This window comes from Natrix helvetica (assembly GCF_964273705.1).
Source record: "Natrix helvetica genome assembly, chromosome: Z".
Taxonomy (NCBI): Eukaryota; Metazoa; Chordata; class Lepidosauria; order Squamata; family Natricidae; genus Natrix; species Natrix helvetica.
The window spans coordinates 79,503,737-79,515,796 of record NC_138554.1 but is presented as its reverse complement, the minus strand read 5'-3'; the positions used below and the strand labels follow the sequence as shown (position 1 = coordinate 79,515,796).

The 12,060-nt window shown below is 44.3% G+C and overlaps 1 protein-coding gene across 1 annotated transcript in view; it reads right to left on the bottom strand.

The window, feature by feature from the left end:
• The window catches only part of LRRFIP2 (LRR binding FLII interacting protein 2), a 196,214-nt gene that overhangs the window by 124,309 nt on the left and 59,845 nt on the right, over nt 1-12,060 (bottom strand). The gene's annotated exons all lie outside the window — the stretch shown is intronic.

Sequence of the window (12,060 nt, the reverse complement as noted above, 5' to 3'; positions counted from 1 at the left end):
TAATCACAATGTAAAAGAGATGTTGAGACTGTAGAAAGAGTGCAGAGAAGAGAAACAAAGATGATTAGGGGACTGGAGGCTAAAACATATAAAGAATGTTTGCTGAAATTGGGTATGTCTAGTTTAATGAAAAGAAGGACTAGATGTGACATGATAGTGTTCCGATATCTCAGGGGTTGCCACAAAGAAGAGGGAGTCAATCTATTCACCAAAGCAAGTGAGGGCAGGACAAGAAGCAATGGATAGGAACTCTCAAGGACAGAAGCAACATAGAACTAAGAAGAAATTTCCTGACAGTTAGAACAATTAACCAGTGGAACAACTTGCCTCCAGAAGTTGTGAATTCTCCAACACTGGAAGTTTTAAAGAAGAGATTGAACAACCATTTGTCTGAAGTGCTATAGGGTTTCCTGCCTATTCTATTCTATTCTACTCTATTCTATTGACATCTTATTGTATATACCGTGTTTTCCCGAAAATACAACATGTCCTGAAACTAAACCCTTGCCACATTTTTCGCTTGGGCAAAAATATGAGCCCACCCCAGAAAATAACCCCCCCCTCCGGCCAGGCAGAGCACCGCTCACTGACCTAGCGTTATTCCGAAAGCGCCAAGTCCAGGAGCCGGGGGGGAGCGCTCACGTTGCTTGCCGCCTTCGGGATACCGCTAGGTTGGGGAGTGGCGTTCTGCCTGGCCGAAGGGGAGAGTTGCCGGGCGGCTGCTCCCTTGTGAACCGAAGAGCCGGGCACAGCCTCAGGGGCGAAGCAGCCATGAGGTAACCATGACCACGAGCAGCCGCCCGGCAAATCCCCTCTCCAGCCGGGAAGAGCGCCATTCACTGACCTAGGGGGTAATCCCTAAGGTGCCAAGCCATGTGGTGCTCTGCCCGCCCCCCAGCTCCCGCGGCTTTGCACATTCGGGATACCCCCTAGAGTAGTGCATGGAGCTCTGCCCGGCTGGAGAAGGGGGTTGCGCGAGCGCCTGTTCCGCCCGCAGCCTCACCAAGCCCTTGCACAGCTCTCCCAGGCCACCGCCGCTGGCTGCTGCTGCCTGCCGCCGCCCGCCGCCGCCCCGCTCCGCGCATAACTTCCAAACTCCAAAACTCGGGGCCGAGTCTTTCAGCATCGGCCGCTCTAGGAGTGCTCTCTATGGTGGGCCGGCTGCTGGAAGACTCTGTCCGGAAGACTCTCTGTCTGGCAGCCGGCCCACCATAGAGAGCACTCCTAGAGAGGCCGATGCTGAAAGACTCGGCCCCGAGTTTTGGAGTTTGGAAGTTATGTGCGGAGCAGAGCGGGGTGGCAGCGGGCAGCAGCAGCCAGCGGCGGTGGCCTGGGAGAGCTGCGCAAGGGCTTGGTGAGGCTGTGGGCAGAACAGGCGCTCGCGCAACCCCTTTCTCCAGCCGGGCAGAGCTCCATGCACTGACCTAGGGGGTATCCCGAATGTGCCAAGCCGCAGGAGCTGGGGGGCGGGCAGAGCGCCACATGGCTTAGGGATTACCTCCTAGGTCAGTGAATGGCGCTCTTCCCGGCTGGAGAGGGGATTTGCCGGGCGGCTGCTTGTGGGCATGGTTACCTCATGGCTGCTTCGCCCCTGAGGCTGTGCTCTCTTCAGGAGCCAGTTCACAAGGGAGCAGCCGCCCGGCAGCCCCAAAACAATAAGCCCTCCCTGATAATAAGCCCAAGGGCATATTTCGTGGGGCAAAAGAAAATAAGCCCCTGTCGTATTTTCTTTAGACCTTTAGCTTTCAACGCTCCAGACCAGATCTAAAGATGCTTAAGCTATTATCTTGGAACGTGAATGGAATGAACTCCCCACAAAAAAGGAAAAAAATATTTTATTATTTGAAGCAATTTAATAATGATGTTGTTTGCCTTCAAGAGACTCATATTAGGCTGCAAGACCAGAAGTATTTAGTGAATTCAAAATTGGGAACATCTTATGCTGCCTCTGATTTGGTAAAGAAAAATGGTGTGGTGATATATATAAATAAAAGATTTTCAACTAAAGTTATAGAGGCGGACGACGCTGGTAGATATATAGCAATTCAACTTGATACAGACTTTGGTCCCATTTTGGTGCTAGGAATATATGCACCAAATCAACGCCAAGAAAGCTTTTATAAGATGCTCCATTTAAAAATCTTAGACTGGAACTTTAAGAGTATTCTAAAGATGGGAGACTGGAATGGAGTGATTTCTCCAAGGATAGATAAGAGTACAAAGACTAAACTCACTACCAAATTACCAAAGGCTTTTTTTGATTTACAAGACAACTTGAAATTAAAAGATGTTTGGAGGACACAACATCCAAATGAGATGGATTTTTCTTTCTACTCAGATAGACATAAATCTTTTTCAAGGATTGATTTAATAATAATAATAATAATAAATATTTATTTCTTAGCCGCACCCTCTCCCGAAGGACTCGGGGCGGCGTACAACAAAACATAGGAAATAAATATATCGACATACATATAACAAAACATATACCAAGACATATACATGACATATACAAGGAGGAGGTGAACTGATAGATAAAAACAAGTAAAAACACAATGTTTAAAAACCCCTAAATAAATTGAATGCAATTAAAATACCCCAAATAAAAAACCCGTCAGGAGCGATATAGTTGGATCAAAGTTGAGCCAGGCCAGCAACTTGAAAAAGGTGGGTCTTGAGCTTTACATGAAAGGAGCGGAGGTCAGAGGTATTCCTAATATCCAGAGGGAGGTCATTCCACAGGGCTGGGCCCGCCACAGAGAAGGCTCTACTCCTAGGCGCCGCCCCTCGACACTGTCTGGTGGACGGCACCTGGAGGAGGCCCTCTCTGTGCGAGCGGATTGGTCGCAGGGATGTATGGGGCAGAATACGATCCCGCAAGTAACTAGGTCCTGAGCCATGGAGCGCTTTAAAGATTGTTATCTTTGAAGCGCACCCAATAGACCACAGGAAGCCAGTGCAGCTTGCGCAGGAACGGTGTCACATGGGAGTACCTAGTACTCCCCATAATTACCCGTGCGGCTGCGTTCTGGACCAACTGTAGCCTCCGGGTGCATTTCAAGGGAAGCCACATGTAGACAGCGTTACAGTAGTCCAAGCGAGACGTCACCAGCGCATGAGTGACTGTGCGTAAGGCGTCCCGGTCCAGTAGGGGGCGCAATTGGCGCACCAGGCGAACCTGGTGGAACGCCCCCCTTGCCACGGCTGTCACATGGTCATCCATGGACAGCCGGGCATCCAGGAGGATGCCCAAATTGCGCGCCCGCTCCACGGGGGCAAGTTGAATGTCCCCGATGTCCAATGATGGAATTAATTGGCTGAACCGGGGAGCCGGTACCCACAGCCACTCCGTCTTGGAGGGGTTGAGTTTGAGTCGGTTGTCATCCATCCAGATCCGTACGGCTTCCACACACCGGGACATCACTTCGATGGCCTCATTGGGGTGGTTCGGGGTGGAAAAGTACAGCTGAGTATCATCAGCGTACAGATGGTATCCCACCCCGAAACCACGGATGATCTCACCCAGCGGCTTCATATATGTGTTGAACAGGAGTGGCGAGAGGACCGACCCCTGTGGCACCCCACAAGTAAGGGGGCGTAGGGTCGACCTCTCCTCCCCTGCCAACACACGCTGCGTCCGGCCAGAAAGGTAGGAGCAGAACCACCGCAAAACGGTGCCCCGGAACCCCAACCCCTCCAGCCGGCGCAGCAGGATACCATGGTCGATGGTATCAAAAGCCGCCGAGAGGTCTAATAGGACCAGGATAGAAGAACAACCTCTATCTCTTTTTGTTAACACCGGATCTACTTCCTAAAGCTAAGAAATCCAAGATTTTCTCCAGGACACTTACCGATCAGAGTCCGGTGTGGTTACAAATTGAATTAGGGAAGAGGCCAAGAAGGTCTTGGAGAGTAAATGAAAATTTATTTAGATACGAAAAAAATGTTGATGAACTTAAAAAACACATGAAGGAATTTTTCAGTTTTAACATGAATAAGGGTAGTCCCATTGAAACAGTTTGGGATGCAAGTAAAGCTTATATGCGTGGGGTCCTGATACATATGAACTTTAAACATAAACAAATTAGACAGAAAAGGAGAATGGAATTGGAAGATGAAATAAAAAGCAAGGAACAGCTGCTTATAGCAAACCCGAATGACCAGGCGCTCCAGATGGCGCTAAAGCTGTTGAAAGATCAATTTCAGATGCTTATAGCAGAACAAACAGCAACTAACTTACAATTTGCTAAACATAACACCTTTGCTAAAGCTAATAAACCTGGTAGGTGGTTGGCTTATACTTTGAGAAGGAATATGAATGACAGAATTATTGATAAAATTGAGTATGGAGGGAAGACGGTATATCAACAAGATTTGATTAAAAAATCATTTGTGGACTATTATACTAAGCTATATACACAGGATAATATACAGAACAAGTCAATAGATGATTTTTTGGAAGGAAAAAGGGTTGCTAAAATTTCTGTGCTTCAAAAGGCAAATTTGGAACGTCTGATAACTGCTGATGAGATCACTTTAGTTATAAATCAACTTAAATTAGCTAAGGCTCCAGGGACTGATGGTTTGACTGCAATGTATTATAAAACTTTACAACTGGAAATGATTGAATATCTTACAAAACTATTTTGTAATATACAATAAGGAGGTAAAATACCCTCCTCATGGAAAGCGGCTTTTATCTCATTGATACCTAAAGACAAAGAGGGCCCTAAGAAACCAGAGGATTACAGGCCGATATCTCTTCTGAACACAGATTATAAAATATTTGCTAAGGTACTAGCCAACAGATTGATGCCGGTTATTCAAGAGATTATTCATCATGATCAAGCAGGATTTATTGAAGGCAGACATATGAAGGAGAATGTAAGGCAACTCATAGATTTAATTGACTATCTTGATAAGAATAAGCAGATCTCTGCAGTGCTGGTTTTCTTGGATGCAGAGAAGGCCTTCGATCGAGTGAATTGGAATTTTCTAACCAAGACTTTGGAAAAGATGGATATGGGACCACGATTTCGGCAGGCGATTGGAGCAATTTATCAGCAACAAAATGCACAACTTATTATTAATGGAAATTTGTCAACAACTTTCGAGATACAAAAGGCACAAGACAAGGTTGCCCATTATCCCCATTGTTATTTATTTTAACTTTGGAAGTCTTGTTGAACGCAATTCGGGACTCAAAATCCTTAGATGGCATAGCTATCAGGCAAAAGGAATACAGAACTAGAGCATTCGCCGATGATCTGGTTGTTACCCTTTCACATCCTTTGAAATCAATAATCCGGATGAAAAATATCATAGTAGAATTTGGCATGGTGTCTGGGTTTAGACTAAATCAAAACAAAACGAAAATGATGGTTAAAAATAATATAGAGACTCAAAGAAAGAGATTTGTAAGTTTAGCAGGTTTTGAAATACCGTATATACTTGAGTATAAGCCGAATTTTTCAGCCCACTTTTTGGGCTGAAAAATCCACTTCGGCTTATACTCCAGTGAACAAAAAATCCGTGCGACCACCGGCTGCCCCACTCCTCGGCTCCCCCGAACCGTCTCACTAAAGCTTCGCAAAACGAACCGGAAACCGACGGACGCACATGACCCCGCTAGAGTGAAACGCCGCCCACGCTTTCCCTTCCTAGCGTTTTTCCCCCCTCCCGTAGCTCTCGCAATCCGTGACGGAACTGATCGCCGAAACCAGGTTTTGCAAGCGGAGGAGGAGGAGGAGTGCCTCGGGAGCAGGTGTCCTGGTCAGCGGGGGAGGATCCGAGGGTGCTGGTAGGGGGTTTACAGCAAAGAAGCGGGATGGAGTGTCAGGGGAGCCGAGTCGGCAGAGGGGAGGGTGGCGCTGGAAGCGCGTTGTGTATCGCGGTGATCGCGGTAAATATATATATAGATAGATGTATGTAAAAAAAGTACCGGTTTTCTATTCGTGTTTATGTGTATACAGTCCCATCGCACTCCTCTTTTCCACATGCCTCAATTAAAGCAATTTTATTGTTATCTAGCTGCTGCATTTCCCAGCCTCGGCTTATACTCGAGTCAATAACTTTTTCCAGGTTTTTTGGGTAAAATTAGGGGTCTCGGCTTATATTCGAGTCGGCTTATACTCAAGTATATACGGTAGTTTCTAAAGTCAAATATTTAGGAATACAAATATCAGAATCAAATACAAAACTTTTCTTAAATAACTATGAAGTGTTGTGGAAAAAGTTACAATTGTCCTTGCTTGGAAGGATCTCAGCAATTAAAATGAACATTCTACCTAGATTTATCTTTCTATTCCAGATGATACCGGTGCTTAAATCAGATAAAACCTTGTTAAATTGGCAAACAACATTAAATAAATTTGTTTGGAAGGAGAAAAAACCGAGAGTAAAGATGAAGATTATGCAAGACACTCGTGAAAGAGGCGGCCTCAGACTCCCAAACCTTCGATTGTACTATGAAGCTGCGGTACTAACGCATGTAGCAGATTGGTTTGGGAAAACAAAAATGGAATTGCTGAATATAGAAGGCCATGATCTTGTTCTGGGATGGCATGCATATCTTTTTTATGAAGACAGGGTGGATAAAGTGTTCAACAACCATGTTCTCCGTAGTGCCTTGATGAGAATATGGAAGAAGCACCGGCCTAATTGGGATTATAAAATACCGCTTTGGTTGGATCTTGCAGACACCATGGGGATTTTGAATATTAAGTCACTCGGGGGTTGTTTATATAAAGATGTGTTTATCGCTGATGGGGGCGAATGGAAGTTAAAAACTTTGGAACAGCTGTTGGAAGAAGGAATTACTTTAAATTGGTTACATTACATACAGCTTCAGAAGAGATGGGAAGAAGATCGCAGGGTCGGTTTTATGGATAAAGAAGTGGAACTGATTAAGCAGATAAAAGAGACTGGCCCAAAACAAGTTAAAAGAATATATAATGTACTGTTAGAAAGAGACTCAGAAAGTGAATTGGTTAAGGATTGTATGATTAAATGGGCTCAGAATTTTGGTGAAGTGGTAATGTTGGAAACGTGGGAAAAAATATGGGTTGAGAATGTTAAATTTACAGTCACAGAATTTAAGGGAGAACTTTTATAAAATGTTTTACAGATGGTATTTAGATCCTAAAAAATTATCATGCATGTACCCAAATGTTCAACCAAAATGTTGGAGATGCGGGTGTCTAGATGCTACCTTTTTTCATGTATGGTGGACTTGCAACAAGGTTAAAGCTTTTTGGATAAAAATATGGTGGGTTATGCAGAATGTATTTAAGAAAAAAATACAATTCACTCCGCAAATGTTTTTATTGGGTATAGCTAAGGATTTCTCCAAAGGGGAAATAAAATTGGCCTTGCATATGGTCACAGCAGCTAGGTTGTTGATTGCGCAACATTGGAAAAAAGATTTTTTACTGACAATTGATCAATGGATTCAGAAGGTGGCGGGGTTCGCCGAAATGGCAAAAATTTCAGCTTTCTTAAAAGCTCAGAAACAGGAGGATTATACACAGGAATGGGTAAAATGGATTGATTATATACAGAATAAATACCAGACTAGGAGTTATTATGTAGCCTTTAGGTAAGAATGTTTAGATTGATAGATGATCAGAGTAAATAATATATGGGATGTTTGGAATTGTTAGAGTGGTATACAGCAGAAGTCAGGGGGGTGGGTTTGTGTGGGAGGTGGGGGAGGGTTAGGGTGGAGGGCGGGGCAATATATATGTATGAATAAATTAGAAGATGGGATTAACGAAACATTGTTATTTTAGGAGAAATTTATATTAAGAGTTATATATGTTAAATTAGCTTAGAAGATGGGATCAATGTGCTATTATTAATCTAAGAGAAATTTATATTGTGTTTGTTGGGAGGAGAGGGGCTACAATACGAGTAATTTACTTTAAGACAGGGGGAGGGGAGGGGGCAAAGTATTTGGTATATTTGAATGTGAATTTTTGCGGGGGGGTTGGGGGGGCATAGCATTTGTATTAGATTTACATTGTATGGCGGGGGGGTGAAAAGGGGGAAAATCTGTTTGTACAAAACTCTTAATAAAAAAAAAGGAGACAGCCTTGCTTAGTTGAGAACTGAAAGTGAAACTGCTTGTGTTTTGCTTGTATTTACTGCTACCATGGAAAACCTGCTTTTGGTATTGTATTGTATATTATTATTATTTTGAATCCTGCTTATATGTGTGTGCTTTCTGAATGTGATTGCTGCTGCAAACTCTGACCAACCAGGTCAGCTTCAGCATTTATTGCAGTATGAGTCAGCACACCTGACTACCAGAATACTCCCAATCAGCTGTTCCAGGCTGCAGGGATTGCGACAGACTATCGCTGCCTCCATGCCTCATGTTTTTGGTCTCTTGGGGGGGGGGGTAGATTTGGTATATAAGACGTACCCAAATTTTCACCCACTTTTTTGGGGGGAAAAGGTGCATCTTATACTCTGAAAAATAAGTTAATTCTACATTTTCACTCTTGGTGACCCAAGTGATGCTGTGGCTTCCCTTTCACAGTGTCTAGAGGCTTTGAGGACTTAGATCGGGGACAATAAGCTTTGACTGAACTCTTGTAATACCAAATGGTTTGTGGGAATCTGAGACCTTGTCATATTTGGGTGGGGCGGCACTGCCCTCGAAAGACCCAATGCACAACTTGGGAATTTTCCTGGACTCACAACTTCTGTTTGAAGAACAGGTGGCAGTAGCGGCTAAGACAGTCTTTGTACAACCATGTTGTGCGCCAGTTGTGGCCTTTCCTGGATCAGGATTCCCTCTGCTTAGTTGTTCAGTCCCTAGTCATCTTGTGACTGGACTACTGTAATGCATTCTACATGGAGCTACTCTTAAAAAGCATCCAGAAGGACTTCCGGTTCCGGCTGTGGTACGCGACGGGCAAGCTTTGCTCGCCCCGCGCACTCCTGGTGGGCTCCCCTTTGATTGGGGGGGGCACAGGACGCCTTGGAGGGGCTCCTGCCGCGGGGGCGGCGTAGCGGGGGACCCCCTGTATTGGCAGCGGCCGGGGGGGCTCCCCGCATCGCCCTAGGCATCGGGAGGCAAGAGGGGAGGCGCTGCGGCGTCTTCGCGTTGAGGCAGCTGGACAAACTGAAGATTTGAAGGACGCAGTTGCAATGCGGTGAGATGGAGATTCCCCCCATTCCCTTTCATGAGTGAAGGAAAATAAAAAGACTGTCAGCCTTTTGAAAAAACTTTCAACCTGTTCCTGGGAAGTGTGATTGGAGGGAGGGAGATTTCCCCCCCCCCTTGGACAAGCGGCTTTAAACTGTTTTGCTCTCTGCCCCCAGAGGAGGGGGGGGAGCCCGGAATGAAATCACGCTCATAGCAAATGCAGATTTTTTTTTACTGTAATTGTGAAAATGAGGTGATGATCTGTTTCCTTCTGAAAACTTTGAAAACTTTTGGTTTGTTGCTCTCTGATCCCGGAGTTGGCAGGGCAAGATGGCACACTTCCGTCGTCTTCATGTACTTTGAAATTTGACTCCACCCACAGAACTGCTGGCATTTGTCTTTGTCTCCGTGACACTCAGAGAAATCTCTTGTTACATTTTACCCTGGACTTGGAACAAAGGATTTTATTGCTTTATTGCCTGGAACTAGAATTGAGAAAAGGTCCTTATCTATCTGGACTTCCTGCCTCTCGATCTCTCTTGGCACCTTCCCAATTGTTTCCTCTCTGTATACACCTTCCCAATTGTTTCCTCTCTGTATTGACATTGTCCTCTCTGAGCTTTGCTTACTACAATGCCACCTAAAAGACCACCACCGGGGAAACCGGGTTTTGCTGGCTCCTCCCCAGCATCTTCAACGTCCAGCCCCAGCGGACAACAGACACCAACTTCTTTGTTCCAGCCCAAGCCCCCTGAGGTGGACTTTCAACAGATGTTTCAACAACTCTTAAAGGGGCAGGAGGACTTAAAAAATCAATTGAAAGAAAGGAACGAGCAGCTTAGAGAGAACCAAGACCGAACGATCCCAAATTCACGGAGACTGGAACTTTTGGAGGAGGGGACGGCTGAAATGAGGAGGGAGGTGAAGGGGGTGCAGAAAGGAAACCAAGAACTTGAGAACCACCAGATAAAAGTGGAATTTGAAAGGATGTCTTTTTTTCTTAGATTTCAAAATGTAATTGAGGTTGATGATGAAGATCTGAGGGATATTATGACAAATTTATTGGCTGAATATATTAAAAAAAGGCAGACAACAGATGGGGTGGGACATGGACCTGGTCTATAGAGTAAACTCAGCATATGCCAGAACACACAATGTTCTAAGGGAGGTACACATTAAATTTCTCAGAAAGACCACAAGAGATGAGATTCTGAGTGCACAAAGCGGGCAAGCATTAAAATACAAGGATAGAGAAATAGCCATTCTGAAACAAATCCCAAAGAAAGTTAGAGATAAAAGAAAAAATTATTCGCTTTTAGCAAAGAAATTATACCAGAAAGGGGTGTGGTTTAGATGGCTTATGCCAGAAGGTATGCTAATATTCTGGGAGGACACGAGAGTTAGAATCAACACAACCATGGAGGCTGAGGCCTTCATGGAAAAAAATAAAGTCCTCCTAGATAAACCTGATGATACTATACGGGACATACAGGACACGGGAGGTGCCGGAGCTCTGCTGGAGGGGGGAGAAGAGGCAACATTGAGAAAACTCAGATCACAAAAATGAACTAGAAAATCTGTTGGATATAAAATGATTGAAATTGTTTGAAGATAAAAGTTTATGCTGACAAAATACTATTAAGTAGCAACAATCTAATGTATTAATAAATGAAAGTTATGAGAATGGGGGGGAAGGCCATTTCCTGCATAATGTAACTGTCAAAATTTGTAATTTTACCCATTACCCCAAAATTTGTAATTTTACCCATTACCCCTTTCCTTGATTATTTTTTTAAAAACTAATAAAATTTTGTTTAAAAAAAAAAAGCATCCAGAAGTTTTAGCTGGTGCAGAGTGCAGCAGTGTGGATAATTTTGGCCCCCACAAGAATAGCTCCTGTAACACCATTACTCCGTGAGCTGCAGTCTGCTTCCGGGTGCAACTTTGAAATGGATCAGGCCTGCTGCAGCCATCTTTCTGTTTCCAGGGGGAAGAGTGTCTGGAATCTCAGACCAGACAATAACAACAGACCAACCCATGAGAACCAAGGACATCTCAACAGGTTCTGGCCAGAGACTATGGGGAGTTGCCAATGAGATGTGATGACACCTAATTGGCAGTGTGACCTGTGACCATGAGGGAGAGAATTATCTATTTTTTAATTATATTAAAACTGCAGGAAATATTTAGAGCTGGTTTCGTTTTCTTCCACGCCAAAATGATATACAGGTGATAAAGCAGGTGTTTGAGAAAGCTAAACGTCTCAATAGCGCTGAATTGGTTGGGTTTGCTAGTCAAAACTTTGACAGCACTGGTGATCACCTTTAAAGCTCTTTATGGCATGGATCCAAGTTACTTGAGTGGCCATCTCACCCCACTGGGATTGGCCCGTACCACTCCATGCCAGCAGAAGAGGCATGCTGCGGGTCCTGTCAGCCCCATTATTCCAGCTGGTGAGGTCCAGTGAGGTCCATTCTCTACTTTTGCTCCTGCCCTCTGGAAGATCTTGCCCAATGTGAGGTTGGCCCCAACCCTCCTCTTTTTTTGTAAGGGCCTAAAGATGAGGCTTTACCAGTCGGCTTGGGACCCAATGGAAGAACAGCACAATGGAGGTGGTTGATTGAGTAACAACAGAAACCAGCTTCCACTCACTCCATCCCCTCCCTCCCCCAGTATCTTTGGTTTTAACATTTGTTCTTAATCTCTTATGTTTTATTATAGACATAATTGTAAGCCCCCCAGAATTACTCTATAGTAAGATGGGAAGCCAATTGATTGATTGAATGATTGATTGACTGACTGACTGACTGAGTGACTGAATAAATAAAAACAAAAAACAAATAAATAAATAAATAAATGTTTTACATTTTTTTGCAAAACACTACTCTCATATTTGGTTGTTCAAA